Source organism: Bos indicus x Bos taurus, chromosome 22 (genome assembly GCF_003369695.1).
Source record: "Bos indicus x Bos taurus breed Angus x Brahman F1 hybrid chromosome 22, Bos_hybrid_MaternalHap_v2.0, whole genome shotgun sequence".
Lineage (NCBI taxonomy): Eukaryota > Metazoa > Chordata > Mammalia > Artiodactyla > Bovidae > Bos > Bos indicus x Bos taurus.
The window spans coordinates 24,124,717-24,139,139 of record NC_040097.1 but is presented as its reverse complement, the minus strand read 5'-3'; the positions used below and the strand labels follow the sequence as shown (position 1 = coordinate 24,139,139).

The 14,423-nt window shown below is 39.5% G+C and overlaps 1 long non-coding RNA gene across 2 annotated transcripts in view; it reads right to left on the bottom strand.

Annotated features, from left to right (window-relative positions):
• Positions 1–14,423, bottom strand: part of LOC113880913 — a 128,137-nt gene that overhangs the window by 17,915 nt on the left and 95,799 nt on the right. For both annotated transcript variants that reach the window (XR_003507875.1, XR_003507876.1), the window contains exon 2: positions 6,835–14,076. This is a non-coding gene — a long non-coding RNA (uncharacterized LOC113880913). The remainder of the gene's footprint in view (positions 1–6,834; positions 14,077–14,423) is intronic.

The window sequence follows — 14,423 nt, the reverse complement described above, 5'->3', positions numbered from 1 at the left end:
GAAATCACTGCAGATGGTGATTGCAGCAGGAAATTAAAAGACGCTTACTCCTTGGAAGGAAAGTTACGACCAACCTAGACAGCATATTAAAAAGCAGAGACATTCCTTTGTCAACAAAGGTCCATTTAGTCAAGGCTATGGTTTTTGCAGTAGTCATGTATGGATGTGAGAGTTGGACTGTGAAAAAACCTGAGTGCTGAAGAATTGATGCTTTTGAACTGTAGTGTTGGAGAAGACTCTTGAGAGTGCCTTGGACTTCAAGGAGATCCAACCAGTCCATCGTAAAAGAGATCAGTCCTGGGTGTTATTGGAAGGACTGATGTTGAAGCTGAAACTCCAATACTTTGGCCACATGATGTGAAGAGCCAACTCATTTGAAAAGACCCTGATGCTGGAAAAGATTGAAGGCAGGAGAAGAAGGGGATGACAGAGAATGAGATGGTTGGATGGCATCACGGACTCGATGGACATGGGTTTGGGTGGACTGCAGGAGTTGGTGATGGACAGGGAGGCCTGGCGTGCTGTGGTTCATGGTGTCGCAGAGAGTCGGACACGACTGAGTGATAGAACTGAACTGAACTAAACTGAATCTCCCAATTTTGGAGAAAGATTCCTAGATAGCCATGTATTGTAAAGCATTTTATTGCTGTTTTCAGTTCAGATACCTCTTTTCTAATCTTTGTTTGGCCTTGCAGTGATTATTTTGCTTATAGTACCATAAATTCTTTAGTTTTAAGGTCTGATTTTCACAGTGATCACAGGGAATGTGTGTATTCTGTGCAGTGTCCAGCTTTACCCAGCCAGAACTTCATGGAGGGAAAGTGGAAGATAGAGTCTTTATTCAGTACATTGAATCAGAATAGTAGAATGAAAACACAACTTTTAGCTTTTTCTGGGTCAACATAACTTCAAAGTAGTAGAAATTTGGTATTTATTGGTTTCATTAGATGGGAGTTTATTAACCTTTTACAACCCATCCCCTTTGATAAACCTAAGTATCCCACATCAACCTGCAGAGTTCCTGAAACAGAGCCTTGGTTGGTCAGGGGAGGTGGGGAGAGCCTCACTTCTTCCTGCCTCTCACCATTCAGAGTCACTGAAGCCCAGAATTGAGACCCTACCTTCTGTAGATGACCACATGGCAATATTTGTCAAGCTTTACTTTCCCTCAGTTGTATTATAGAATTTGTAAGTTGCTTTTTAGTTTCCAGTTATTAAACTCCAGCATTGACTATGCTTTTATTAACCTTCTCATCCATTCCATCATCCTGCTCACAGAAGGGAGGTTCTGTTATGCCTCCCTAGAAAGAAATGTCCTGCAGTTGAGGACTACAAGTAGACCACACTTAGTAGTAGTTTTCAATCATTGCAGGTCTACTTTTTCCTTGAAAAATAATCTTCACTTATTGCAGCTCTACTTTTTCCTTGAAATGTTACTTTTGTCTAAATTCCTTAAGGTCGCTTCTGAACCTCAGTTCCCTTCATAAATCTGTTATGAAAATTGGGGAATCATTTATATAAAGGGCTTGGCATAGTGTCTAGAATGTAATAAGTGTTCAATGAATATTAGATAAAGTCAGTCAAAGCTGCTGTGTACAGTTGTACAGGATGTGAACTACACAACTCCAGGGGCTGCAAATCAAACCACAAGGTAAAAGACAGTCCCTGGAATTGTGATATGCAGAAAACAGTAGATAAGTAGACAAAAGACATAGGCATATGGGTTACATTATATGTGTAATATTGTGTGTGTGTGTGTGTGTGTTCCCAATGATATCTGTGAATTGGCTAAGCAGAGGGTGTCTGATTTACTAAGACTCCTTCTCTGCTCCTGCTGTATAGTATCATCAGCAGAGCCAGGAAGTCCCAGGCAGCCAAGTATGCAGTCTCAGGCCAGCAGGATCAAATCCAAACCATCTCCCAAGCCAGCTCTTGAAAAGGAACAGCATTGGTGACACAAAACGAAAGGGAGTATAGAACTGAAGCATTCAGGAAGAACCACATGAGGTCTTCAGCAAACTGTCATTTTAAATATCGGTTGTTTAGATTGGGATTACCATGAGAGTAACACGCTGCCGTTATTGTGAAGACCAATGCCCAGAGGAGAGAAGCTCTATTTCTGTTTGTTTGGACTTGAAGTGAATGCCTGCCTTGCAGCCTGCGGGCTGTAAGTATTTCATAATCAGTGGATGCTGGATGCTTCAGTTACTGCTGGAGACGTGGGACCACAACAACAATAGGAAAAGATGGAACAACTTGAGGAAGCAGAGGCTTCATCACAGGCTCCCTGACCATGTGTTTTATGGCATGAAACACTCAAGGCAGAATGTGACATTAAAGAAAATAAAGGGAATCTATGACCAAATAAATATCAGTGTGAAGGATTCTTATTGAGCTACCTAGTTAGAGAAGCTCACATACCTGCAGTTAGTGAGAAGTGTATTTCCCAGATGCGGTACTCTATACCCAGACTAACCATGTGTAAAATGATATCACTCACTTCCCTTTCCTACTCACCTAATTTGTTGCTCCTCAATGGTTGGCAAGATTGACCTTTCTTATCAGGATATACCTAAGCTGCTCAACTCCATTGCAAAGGACATGTATTGCTTACCTACTATGTGCTAGATAAACCAGTGTGAATAGGACAAAAATAGATTCCCCACTTCAAGGAGCACACTGTCCAGTCAGAAAAGCAAGAAAAGGAAAAGATTGCAAATTGGGAACTATGTACTCCAATAGGGATGCTAATATAGTTCTGCCAGAGTGATGGGCAGCAAGAAAGAAAGAGAAAATAAAACACTAAATGTCCAACTTACACTAAATTTACACTGAAGAACCTGATGACATCAAGAAATTTTGGATTAAAGCAGAATATTTAATCCAGGGCATCTCCAAGGGAGAGGCTCATTTGTTTGGAAAAAAATTGTGTTTTTCACTTACAGAGTAGTTATTTACTGTATCTATAGAGTAAAATCACTTTGTTTCAGTCATTGCACACATGATTAATTAGTCGATGAATTAGAAAATCATGCTTTAGTGGAATCTCATTTATCTAATGAGCTCAACTTATTGGGAGACAATGTGTCCAGATAATATCTTTTTAAAAATCTCTACCTGCCCCCCAGCATTATTCTCTATAAGAGGATCCTTTTATCCTTCAAAAGTCATCATCAGCTTCAAATGAGAGTAAGCAAAAATGGTTAAATTTGAGCCTGAGTAAATGACAGGTTATATTTTAAATAAAGATGTAGTTGAAAAGATAAGATTGGAAATTTAAAAATAAAGCTGCCAATTCCAGGTTTAGATAAGGATCTGAAAACATAGCTCCTTCTGTCCCCCCAGGACACTCATTGGTTTAGCCTGTTTTGCAGACTGTCTCTTGTTCTCAACTATTGCTCCAAACAGTTCTAAGAATTCTGCGAATGATATATCCATATGCTCTCAGAACTTGCCACCTTTTGCCTGGACTGAGTGGCAGAACCTGGTTCCTTCCCTGTGAACTAAGTTTTGTACTTTGGATCTGAGGATGTCAAAGTGAGTCTTAGGAAATCAAACTATTAGCTGGCCACTTTAAATAAAAATGTTAATCTTTATCAAGTACCTACTGTCAAACCAGGTAGTTTTACTCATTTAGTTCTCAAAGTATAGCCAGATAAGAGTATCCTTAGGCCCATTTTTCAGATAAAGACACTAACTTGTGCAAGTCAGATGGCCAAGAAATAGAGTAGGATTGAAAACTATGTCCGTTCACTTCTTGGAAACAATTAAGCAGGTGAAGGCAACAGAATTGAGATCCTGGTCTTTTTCACCCAAGGCCTGATCCCTAAAGAAAATAAACACTTCAACTGCTTTGAGTCCCTTCGAGATGCTACTTGGGAGGAGGCAATGGCACCCCACTCCAGTGCTCTTGCCTGGAAAATCCCACGGATGGAGGAGCCTGGGTAGGCTGCAGTCCGTGGGGTCGCTAAGAGTCACAACTGAGCAACTTCACTCTCACTTTTCACTTTCCTGCATTGGAGAAGGAAATGGCAACCCACTCCAGTGTTCTTGCCTGGAGAATCCCAGGGACGGTGGAGCCTGGTGGGCTGCCGTCTATGGGGTCGCACAGAGTCAGACACGACTGAAGCGACTTAGCAGCAGCGGAGATGCTACTTAATATAAAATATTTGCTTAGAAAAAGACTCTTCTGTTAAAAGATAACTAAGTCTCTCCACTACCATCTATAGGCTGTCCATTATATACAAGGTCTTATGCTGGGAAATAATGGGTACAGACTTGGGAGCTCCATGATTCATACTCTCAACTAAAATTGAAACAGTCATAGGCCAATGACTAGCTATCAACATATACACATGACAGAAGTGGGGCAGATTCATTTATTTAATTCAACAGATTTAATTATGACTGTTTCTGAATATCTGAGCCTGCATTTACTTACATGAAAAATAAGGACCAAAGTGTCCTTGCCTGCTTCCCTAGGCTGTTGCAAGGATTCATTTAAGGAATGTGTAAAATTGTTTGGATGATTATAAACTGCCCCACTACCACATGCTTCTTATTACACTGGGGCAATTCCACACAGAGGTTCAGATCTTCCAGAGTTTGCTTTCCTCTGCTGTGTAACTTAGGGCAATGTATACTCTGGTAATAAACCACTATCTCTCTCTAAATTTTTAAAAATTGAAGTGTATTTGATTTATAGTGTTGTGTTAGTTTCAAGTATATAGCAAAGTGATTCAGATATATATATATACATAAAATACATATCTGATTCTTTGTGATCCCATGGACAGTAGCCTGCCAGAGTCCTTTGTTCATGGGATTTTCCAGGCAAGAATATTAGAGTGGGTTGCCATTTCCCCTCCAGGGTATCTTCCTGACCCAGGGATCAAACCTGCATCTCCTGCATTGGCAGGCAGATTCTTTACCACTAAGCCACCTGGGTGTGTATGTATGGTGTGTATATATATATATATACACACACACACACATACACACATACATATACATATATATATATATCTTTTATCAGATTCTTTTCCATTATATGTTATTAGAAGATATTGAATATAGTTCCCTGTGCTCTACAGTAGGTCATTGTTGTTGATCTGTTTTATATATAGCAGTGTGTGTGCATATGTTAGTCCCAAACTCCTAATTTATCCATTCATTGTATCATTTTTTTAGATTCCACAGATAAGTGATATCATATGATATTTGTCTTTCTCTCTCTGACTTACTACACTTAGTATGATAATCTCTAGGTCGATCCATGTTGCTGCAAATGGCATTATTGCATTCTTTTTTATGGCTGAGTAATATCCCATTGTATATGTATACCACATCTTCTTTATCCATTCATCTGTCTGTGGACACTCAGGTTGCTTCCATGTCTTGGCTAGTGTAACTAGTGCTTTAGTGAACACTGAAATACACTCCTGTCTCTTAAGTTAACTTGACTGAATGTTTATTGCTTCACAGCAATAGTACATGATGCACACTATGGGCTCTGGATACAAATATAGCATCAAAACTATAATTTCTAAGATAAAATTCCCCAAGGTACAATGAAAAGAGGATGCATTTGAACATCCAATAGACTAAATCCTGGCTCTGCCACTCAATGGCATGAGACCTTGGGTATATCATTCAAACTCTGAACCTTGATTTCTTCACCCATAAAATGGGTATATTAATATCAGTCTCATAGAGTTGTCATAATAAATGACAGTATGCTATAGAGTCCTGGTATATTGGAACTGATCAGTTAAATCCTGTAAGTGGAAGATTGGATATGCATGGCTCCCACCATTAATAAAACATAGCTCTCCATTTCCACTATCTCTTTAAACTTAATTCAGATTAGTGAAGGTAATCTTAAAGCTGCAGAGAATGGATAGGGAATGACTAGCTTTTGTCACCTCTTGCCTTCCCTGTCACCTTCTCTTTGTTAACTTCTGTCTCAGAGCAGGATAGAAAGGCTGGTATTTGGCCAGGCAACTTCAGCACTGGCAAAAAAGTAAAGCAATGGCTCTTTCAGATGGTCCCTTGTGAATGTGTCCTTAACTGTTAGGCCTCCAGGGGAGCACATCCAACTCTGCTTCTTCCTCTTGTTCTTCCCAGGCAGCCAAAAAGGCAGCACTTCCACACCAGTGCTCTCTCACATGTCCCAGATCTTACCCTTAGGAAATGCTCATGAGTCCATTCCCCAACATGCAGCACAGCAGCCTTCTCCCAGAGCTTGTACCAGAGCAGCTGGGCGACCCTTCTCTGGCCTTTGGTTTCCCTGGAAGGAGGCAGTCCCTGGGCTACAGGCCATTTTTGTTGGGATTCAGACCTTTTTGTTTGTTGATTCAGCCCTAAATCAGACATCAGTCATCTAAATCTCTCAAACACAGGGGACACATTTCAAGTTCTTCAACTGTGTCATGAGACCTCCCTCCAGCAGACTTCTGGTAAAACCAGAGGTCTGCAAACTTCTATAAAGATGAATCCTCCATTATTGTAGTGCCAAAGCAGCCATAGGCAATGTTATTTAAATGTTGGGTGGGTGTCTTCCGTAGCATTTTACTTATGGACACTGAAATTTGAGTTACAATGAACTTTCATTGGTCACAAATTATTTATAATTCCCCAGCACATTTTACATTTGACAAATGTAAAAGCCATTATGAACTCATGAGTGTACCAAACCAAGCAGTAGACTAGATCTGACTTGCAGATTGTAGTTTCTTGACTCTGGGTTAGATGGTAGAATGCCTTCCCTTCCTCCAAAAACAAAAGAAAACCACAAACAAGATGAAGAGTCGCACAAGATGCAGGAACTCTCACCCAAAAAGCCTCTTTGTCAATCTGTTCACACAGTCTCACTCTCCACACTCTGGCCTCTTTTGATAACCTCAAAGGATGGGCTGGGGGAGGAATGGAGAGCAGTCTGTCAAGAGTACTAGATCAGTTTATTGGACATGTTCTTTAAAAATCTTCATATACACATTTGTTTTACTTGCCTTGTTCTCTTGAATCTGTCATATTGACATCTCAAATGAAACAGACAAATGGAGGTCTTTTCTCAAAACTTGTTGCAGTAATTTCAGTCATTCTCATCATTACTGCTCAGAATCTACCATGAAGAGGCAAAGAAATACATTTGGATAAAATAAGTGGTGGAAATTGTTTTCTTATATTTCCGTGCTAAAGTTCTTGATTCATATTGATCAAGAGGAAGTACATTTGTTCTGTTTACCTAGCTAGGCATGTCTTCTCTGTTCTAGAAGTAAGTCTAAAGGGAAAGTCAGGGCATCTTTTTTTTTCCTTTCATCGATTCAGTCATTGTTAGGAAAGTTGGCTTTGAGGAATGATGGGCTATCTTTCATGTTGTGGTTTTGTCCACAGGAACAGAATCTTGCACTAGCGTCAGTTGTCATAACTATTAATATTTATGGCACCTAGATATTTCAAGATAATGTTGACTGACTTTTGCACATTTTCAACAGTGAGTTGGTTTTATGTTTATTGAAGTAGCAAGTGTATATATACTCCTATGGAGGCCATTTTTACCATGCAGATTGCTTCAACACCAAGCATCTTTAAGCTTTGATTGTGTTTTTAACTTTGGAGACTGTAGGATTTACACTGAGGGAAAGGGAAACTCAAAGGGAAAATGATGAAGTCTGGGTTTTCTAAACCAACGTCCTTTTCCTTTTGAAAGTGTTACTCTGTTGTAATAAAGTCATAGTATAGCAAATGGATATTAATGTGCATCACATCAAGAGAACATTTTTACATAAATACTTGTCCTTTAGAGTTACATAAGGTCTGCCTTCTAACAAGTTCAAAGTACTGATGAAACATGTCCTTATTCATTGGCTCCACATCTCAGAGGATCAGGAGGGTACAGAAATAATTTTTCTTTCGTTTTTCAGGTGACTAAATTGAGGCCAAGAGAGATTTTGGTGAAAATAAGAACACACAACAGGTTAAGAAAAGATTCAAATGTTACTTCACTTACAGACTACAAACTCTTACATGGGTGATGGTGAATATTCTTCAAAACAGAGCCATAGAACAACTTCTCATATGTAAATGTACTTAATGCAAAGCATTTTTAAGAATCTTATTAACATTCCAAACCTGTGAAGCAGTAATAATATTTTCTAGGTTAGAATCAGAATATTCAGACTCAGAAAGACCTAAGAGATCATAAAGTTCTGCTCATTCATTTTACATTAGAGAAAATGAGGGCCAGAGGGAATAAAAGATGTTCCCACGTTACCCAGCTAATTGGAGGCCGAAAGACCAGGTCTTCTGACATTCTGTGACCTTTTCACTGGATTCTGGATGGCAAATACATCCCTCATTTGGTGCCAGTGGCAGACATCAATAATCAATCACCCTACTCTGCCAAGCCTAGCCACAGTCATGCTAAACATATTCTAGGCAGTCATAACTAAAAATTAGTTAGAAATTAAACCTGTTTGTCATCCATGATATTAACATGCCTAATATAATTTTTAAAGCTTTTTATTGATAGGTGCATAGAATATAGCAGGCATGGTACCCATAGTATTTAATTGCAACCTCACAACAACTCTGTGCAGTTGGCACAATTACAGTTATGGAAAATGAAATTCAAGGAGAGTCACTCAAGGTCAAAGTAGTGACTTGTAGTCATTTAAAAGCTAGTTGGTAGCACACGAAAGATTTAAATGTAGGTCTTTAAAAAATATACATGTATATTTAAATATATGTATATATACACACACACATATATGAATATCACTTAAAGGTTCTCCATATCCCATCTTACTCCCTTTAATTATTTTTAATTTTAAAAAAAAAAAATTGTAAATATTTCAAGTGTATAATATAATCTAATATACAAATATATTGTGAAATCATTACTATAGTTGAGATAATTAATGTATCTTCCCATCACAGTTATCACTTTTCTGAGTGAGATAAGTGTACTGAATCTATTCTCTCAACATATTACCATGGTTCAGTACAGTATTATTAGGTATGGTCATCATTCTTTTATATTATATTTCTAGACTTACTCATCTGGCACAATTAACAAATTTATACTCTTTGACCAACATCTCCCCATTTTCCCTACCCCTCCCAGCTGCTAGTAACCATTGTTCTGCTCTCTGCTTCTATGATTTTGACCTTGTTTTTGAGTCCATGTATAAGTGAGACCATACTGAAATTTCGTTTCTGTGTCTGGCTTATTTCCCTTAGCATATTGTCATCCAGGTCCAAGTGGCAGGGTTTCCATCTTGTTCGTGGTTGTGTACTATTCCGTAATGGATGTGTATGCGTGTTGTTTCCATGTCTTGGCTGTTGTGAATAATGCTGCAGTGAACACGGGTGTAGTATCTCTTTGATATACTGACTTCATAAAGTGTGAATTTGCTGGGTCATATGATGGTTCTGTTTATAATTTGAGGGGATATCACCATACTGGTTTCTGTAGCAGCTGTACCATGTACATCCCTACCAGTGATATACAAGGATTCCCTTTTCTCTACATCGTCAAAAACAGTGGTTATCTTGTGTCTTTTTGATAATAGCCATTTTTACAGGTGTGATGTGACATCTCATTTCGGTGTTGATTTGGATTTTCCTGATGATTAGTGATGTTCCACACCTTTCATATATCTATTGACCATTTATTTGCCTTCTTGTAAAAAATGTCTATTCAGGTCATTTGTCCATTTTTAAAATCAGGTTATTTTCTTGCTGTTGAGTTGTTTGAGTTCCCTTTGTATTTTGGATATTAACCCCTTATTATATGGTGGTGGTATTGTTCAGTCTCTAAGTCGCATCTGACTCTTTGTGACCCCATGAACTGCAGCATACCAGGCTTCCCTGTCCTTCATATGTGTGGTTGGCAAATATGTTCTCCCATCTATAGGTTATCTCCTCACTCTGTTAATTGTTTCCTTGGCTGTTCAGAAGCTTTTTAATTTGATGCAGCCAGTTTGTCTATTTTTTTTATTGCCTGTACTATGTAGCACACCCTTCCCCAAAAAATCATTGCTCAGACCAATATCAAGGAGGTTTTCTGGTCTTACATTTAACCTCTCCATCCATTTTGATTTGATGTTTATATATGACATGAGATAAAACCTAATTTCTTTCTTCTGCATTGTATTACTCCTTTTTGAATACAACCTTTATCATCTTTTTTTTTTTCCTCCTTCAGTTATCTTCACTTTGGAGAGGTGGGTTACTTTTTCCTTGGTGAATTTAACGGTAAGATCAGATGCTCCAAGTTCAATGAATTGGAAACGCAAAACAATTCCCTATCTTTGCAATCTCCATTCAGTTGTTAACTTGCTGCAGGTTAGAAATGGCCTTTTCTTGAAAGGCATATTTGGTGGAACAAATAAACTACCTTTTGTTAGGAATTTGCTGTGGCCCTCCCCCAGGTTCTACCCCCTCACCACATCTATTTCCAACTCCCTTACACAACTTCCTCTGCCTCCCTGTCCTCAAGTGAACATGAACAAATTCAGCCCTGCTGTGTCTGGCATTTTAAATGGAGCTGGGACCAGGCCAAAATAAAGTATTCCAGCTTCTTCTAGCAATTCACCAGCTAAAAGATTAAGAAGGATTTATAGCATTTTTCAGTTGTATGTAAATGCCACCAGGGTAGCATAAGAGATGGGGCATACATTCGGAAATCTTTTGCCTTTATCTTGCTAAGTCAAATGGGAAAAAAACAAAATAAAGACCCAGGAGAATTAAATATTATACTGCCTATCTAGTTTTTTTAGCTGTCTCTAAATTAGTTAATGGTACATCCAAGTCTGTGCGAGTAAAGTCCATGAAAGATCACAACAATTTTGCTGGACACATCAGTTTATCTGGACACAGAAGTAAATCCACTGAGATGATCTTTCTTCATCAAACATGACCAGCCTCTGCCAACCTAGCTCAGCTCCTAGATGAGAACCTGGGAATTCCCTTGAATGCCTCATAATATTAGCACATGGTCTTAAGCCCACTTACTCACAAAAGGAACCCAGTTTTTAAACATTACTGGTCCTTCTCTGCAACTTCTATTCAAAGTCAAAGGAAATGCTGCTGCTAAGTCACTTCAGTCGTGTCCGACTCTGTGTGACCCCATAGAGGGAAGCTCCTCCGTCCCTGGGATTCTCCAAGCAAGAACACTGGAGTAGATAGCCATTTCCTTCTCCAGTGCAGGAAAGTGAAAAGTGAAAGTGAAGTCGTTCAGTCATGCTTGACTGGAAGCAACCCCATGGACCACAGCCCACCAGGCTCCTCCGTCCATGGGATTTTCCAGGCAAGAGCACTGGAATGGGTTGCCATTGCCTTCGCCACAAAGGAAATAAATGGCCTTAAAAGATCCTCTTGAAAGAGTAAACTACATTTGTCTTCTAAGTAAAGAAGATGAAAACAAACACCCTTAGTGTTTGCAAATTGAGAACCAAGATTCTGATCCCTATGGCAGAAATGAAACACTTGGCCTGTTTCTGGACTGTATTTGAACAGTTTCAGCTGCCTGGTTGTACCTGGCTTCTTAGAAAGATAAACAGTCTCCAGGCCGCCAAGGGTGTTGGCTGTGATGGCTTGCTTTGCCAGTGTAAAAATGTAAGCTACCGAGAAGAGTTCATCCTATCCAAAGGCATAGGCTTTGTCAGCAAACAATTTATCCTGCATCTTGTTAATACTGAGAGGTATTTAATGTAAACTCTGGATTATTCAAGCATTGTGCGGCATTTAGAAACACAGCTGCACCTCCTGGTGTCCTGTTGAATTTCCCTTGTTGAGTCTCCATCGAAATAATGTAGCAGTAATGTGTTGGGAAGAAAAGGTAAATAGTTTTTGATTTCATAATTTATATACAGCTGTGTTTGTAAGCCCATGGTAGTCTGGGTAGGCGAATGCCGCTTTTGATTTTTCGGTTCAACTGTGTGGCTGCCATGATTCAAGAAGCACTGAGTCATGACAGATATTTTCAAGTGAAATTTGATCAGCATGGACAGCCAATCTAAATAATCAAAGTAGTTCATAGTAAGTGCCATAGGAACCTTATACTTATACTGACAGTGTATTAACTTAGAGAAGAGAGAGAGCCCTTCTATCTGCCTTCGATGATACTGAAAGACTCTCAGAGGATGGAACATGAAAGGTGGATACTAGGTGGCACTTCACTATGCAGAGATGACAGAGAAGACAGTTTAAGAGCCAGGCTTGATGTCTAACTGAATGTAAAGTATATGCCTGCACTTGCATCTGCATCTCCCTGGTTTTCTCCTGGCTTTTCTTTCTATACCAGAATATCCTTCCTACACTTTAAAATCTGCCCTAAATCCTAATTATAAGAATTCTGTCCTTGGGGGCAGTAATCATATATGTCTTCCATGACGTTTTACACACAATTATCATACCTGGTGTGTGCTTTGAGTTGAGTAAATATTTACTGAATTAAAACTCAGGCCACAGTCTACTACTTGTTCTCTCCACTCACAGCCTACCAACCACTCATCATTTGCCTCCCATCTGCTGCCATTCACCATGACTTAGACATAAGAAGTGATTCACACGTGTCTGATGGGGGGATGGATGGAGCAACTTGGTGATGTTGGTGACAGAACAGTGCCCACAGCTCTATAACATGCTCACCTTATAACAAGTATCATTGTGTGTAAGTTATTTGATTTTCAGACTAGAACTACAATGCCCAGGCATAGAGCTGATCCTTACGTGATGGAATCATCTCAACACTGTCAAGTCAGGACTACCACCCTCATCATGCTATAGGTGATAAAACTGAGGCTCAGAAAGGGGAAATCGCTTGCCCAATGTTCAGTGAGATTGTACACAAAGGAATGGGGAGTTGCACGTCTGTACATGTCACTTCAGAACTTGAGTTCTTGAGTCTGTTCAACAATGAAGCCTTTGTTTCATTCCATAGCAAACAGCAAATAGCATTCATTCATTCTTCTCCTAAGAACCCTCCTGACCCCATGTTGTGTAGAAAAAGAGGAGCAGAAGGAAAGTTGAGGGAAAAGGGTATAGACAAGGTGTCTCAGTCAAGGGTTGAAATTGGTTCATACATGCATAAATTTTCTCTGGGCTATTTTGTTGTTACCTGAATTGTTTCCCTACACCTCCAGTGGCTTAATGAATGAAACAGTGCAGGAAATGCAAGTTTCTTAAGTGAAGTCTAAATGGCAAAGTCAAAGCTTCTAGGTGGTATATTCCAGAATCATCTCCGAAGGACTTTTACTGTTGAATATGGTATTCCTGCCACTGCTCACCAACTTCTGAGCATATAATTAAGAAGTATCTTGAAAATACCTTCCATCTCTCAGTGTCTGCTAGGGCTATAGTACTGCCAGCAGTGTGGTAAAAACAGCTTCAGTTCAGTTCAGTCGCTCAGTCGTGTCCAACTCTTTGCGACCCCATGAATCGCATCACGCCAGGCCTCCCTGTCCATCACCAACTCCCGGAGTTCACTCAGACTCACGTCCATCAAGTTGGTGACGCCATCCAGTCATCTCATCCTCTGTCATCCCCTTTTCCTCCTGCCCCCAATCCCTCCCAGCATCAGAGTCTTTTCCAATGAGTCAACTCTTCGCATGAAGTGGCCAAAGTACTGGAGTTTCCATCATCCCTTCCAAAGAAATCCCAGGGCTGATCTCCTTCAGAATGGACTGGTTGGATCTCCTTGCAGTCCAAGGGACTCTCAAGAGTCTTCTCCAACACCACAGTTCAAAAGCATCAATTCTTCAGCGCTCAGCTTTCTTCACAGTCCAACCCTCACATCCATACATGACCACTGGAAAAACCATAGCCTTGACTAGACAGACCTTTGTTGGCAAAGTAATGTCTCAGCTTAGTGAATAACAAATCTTGGCCAGGTCAGCAGCCGATTGTGATTCCATCCCCTCTGGATACCCATTTCTTAGAACTGGACCATCTTCTGTTGATCTTTTCAGGTGAGGATTCAAATCCATACTGGCTGGTACCTTTGTTATGACTGAATAATGAATAAGAATTATCAGAACCAGAGAGCTGAATGCAAGGTCTGGCTCATACCTAAGAGAGAGAGAAAAGAGACAGGAAGGTTCAATTTACCTGTTACACCAGGCTTTGCTACAAATTCCTGCCTGGAATTAGAAGTTTAGGTTTTCAAGGTCTCTGTTTAGGGAGATGAGGATTTTAAAAGTCTTAAAGAAGGAATTTTCATAAATTTAAGTTTGGAAAATATTTAGTAACTTTACAAATAAAGGGAGTAAAAAATATGTCTCTTATCAAGATTTTTTTTTTAATAAAGAGGAAATAAAGCCCAAAGTATATTAAGGAATTACCTAATTCAGGTTGAAATTAAGAGATAGCTATTAATTATTTTGTAAAGATATATCTCACTTCCAAAAACAAACAGG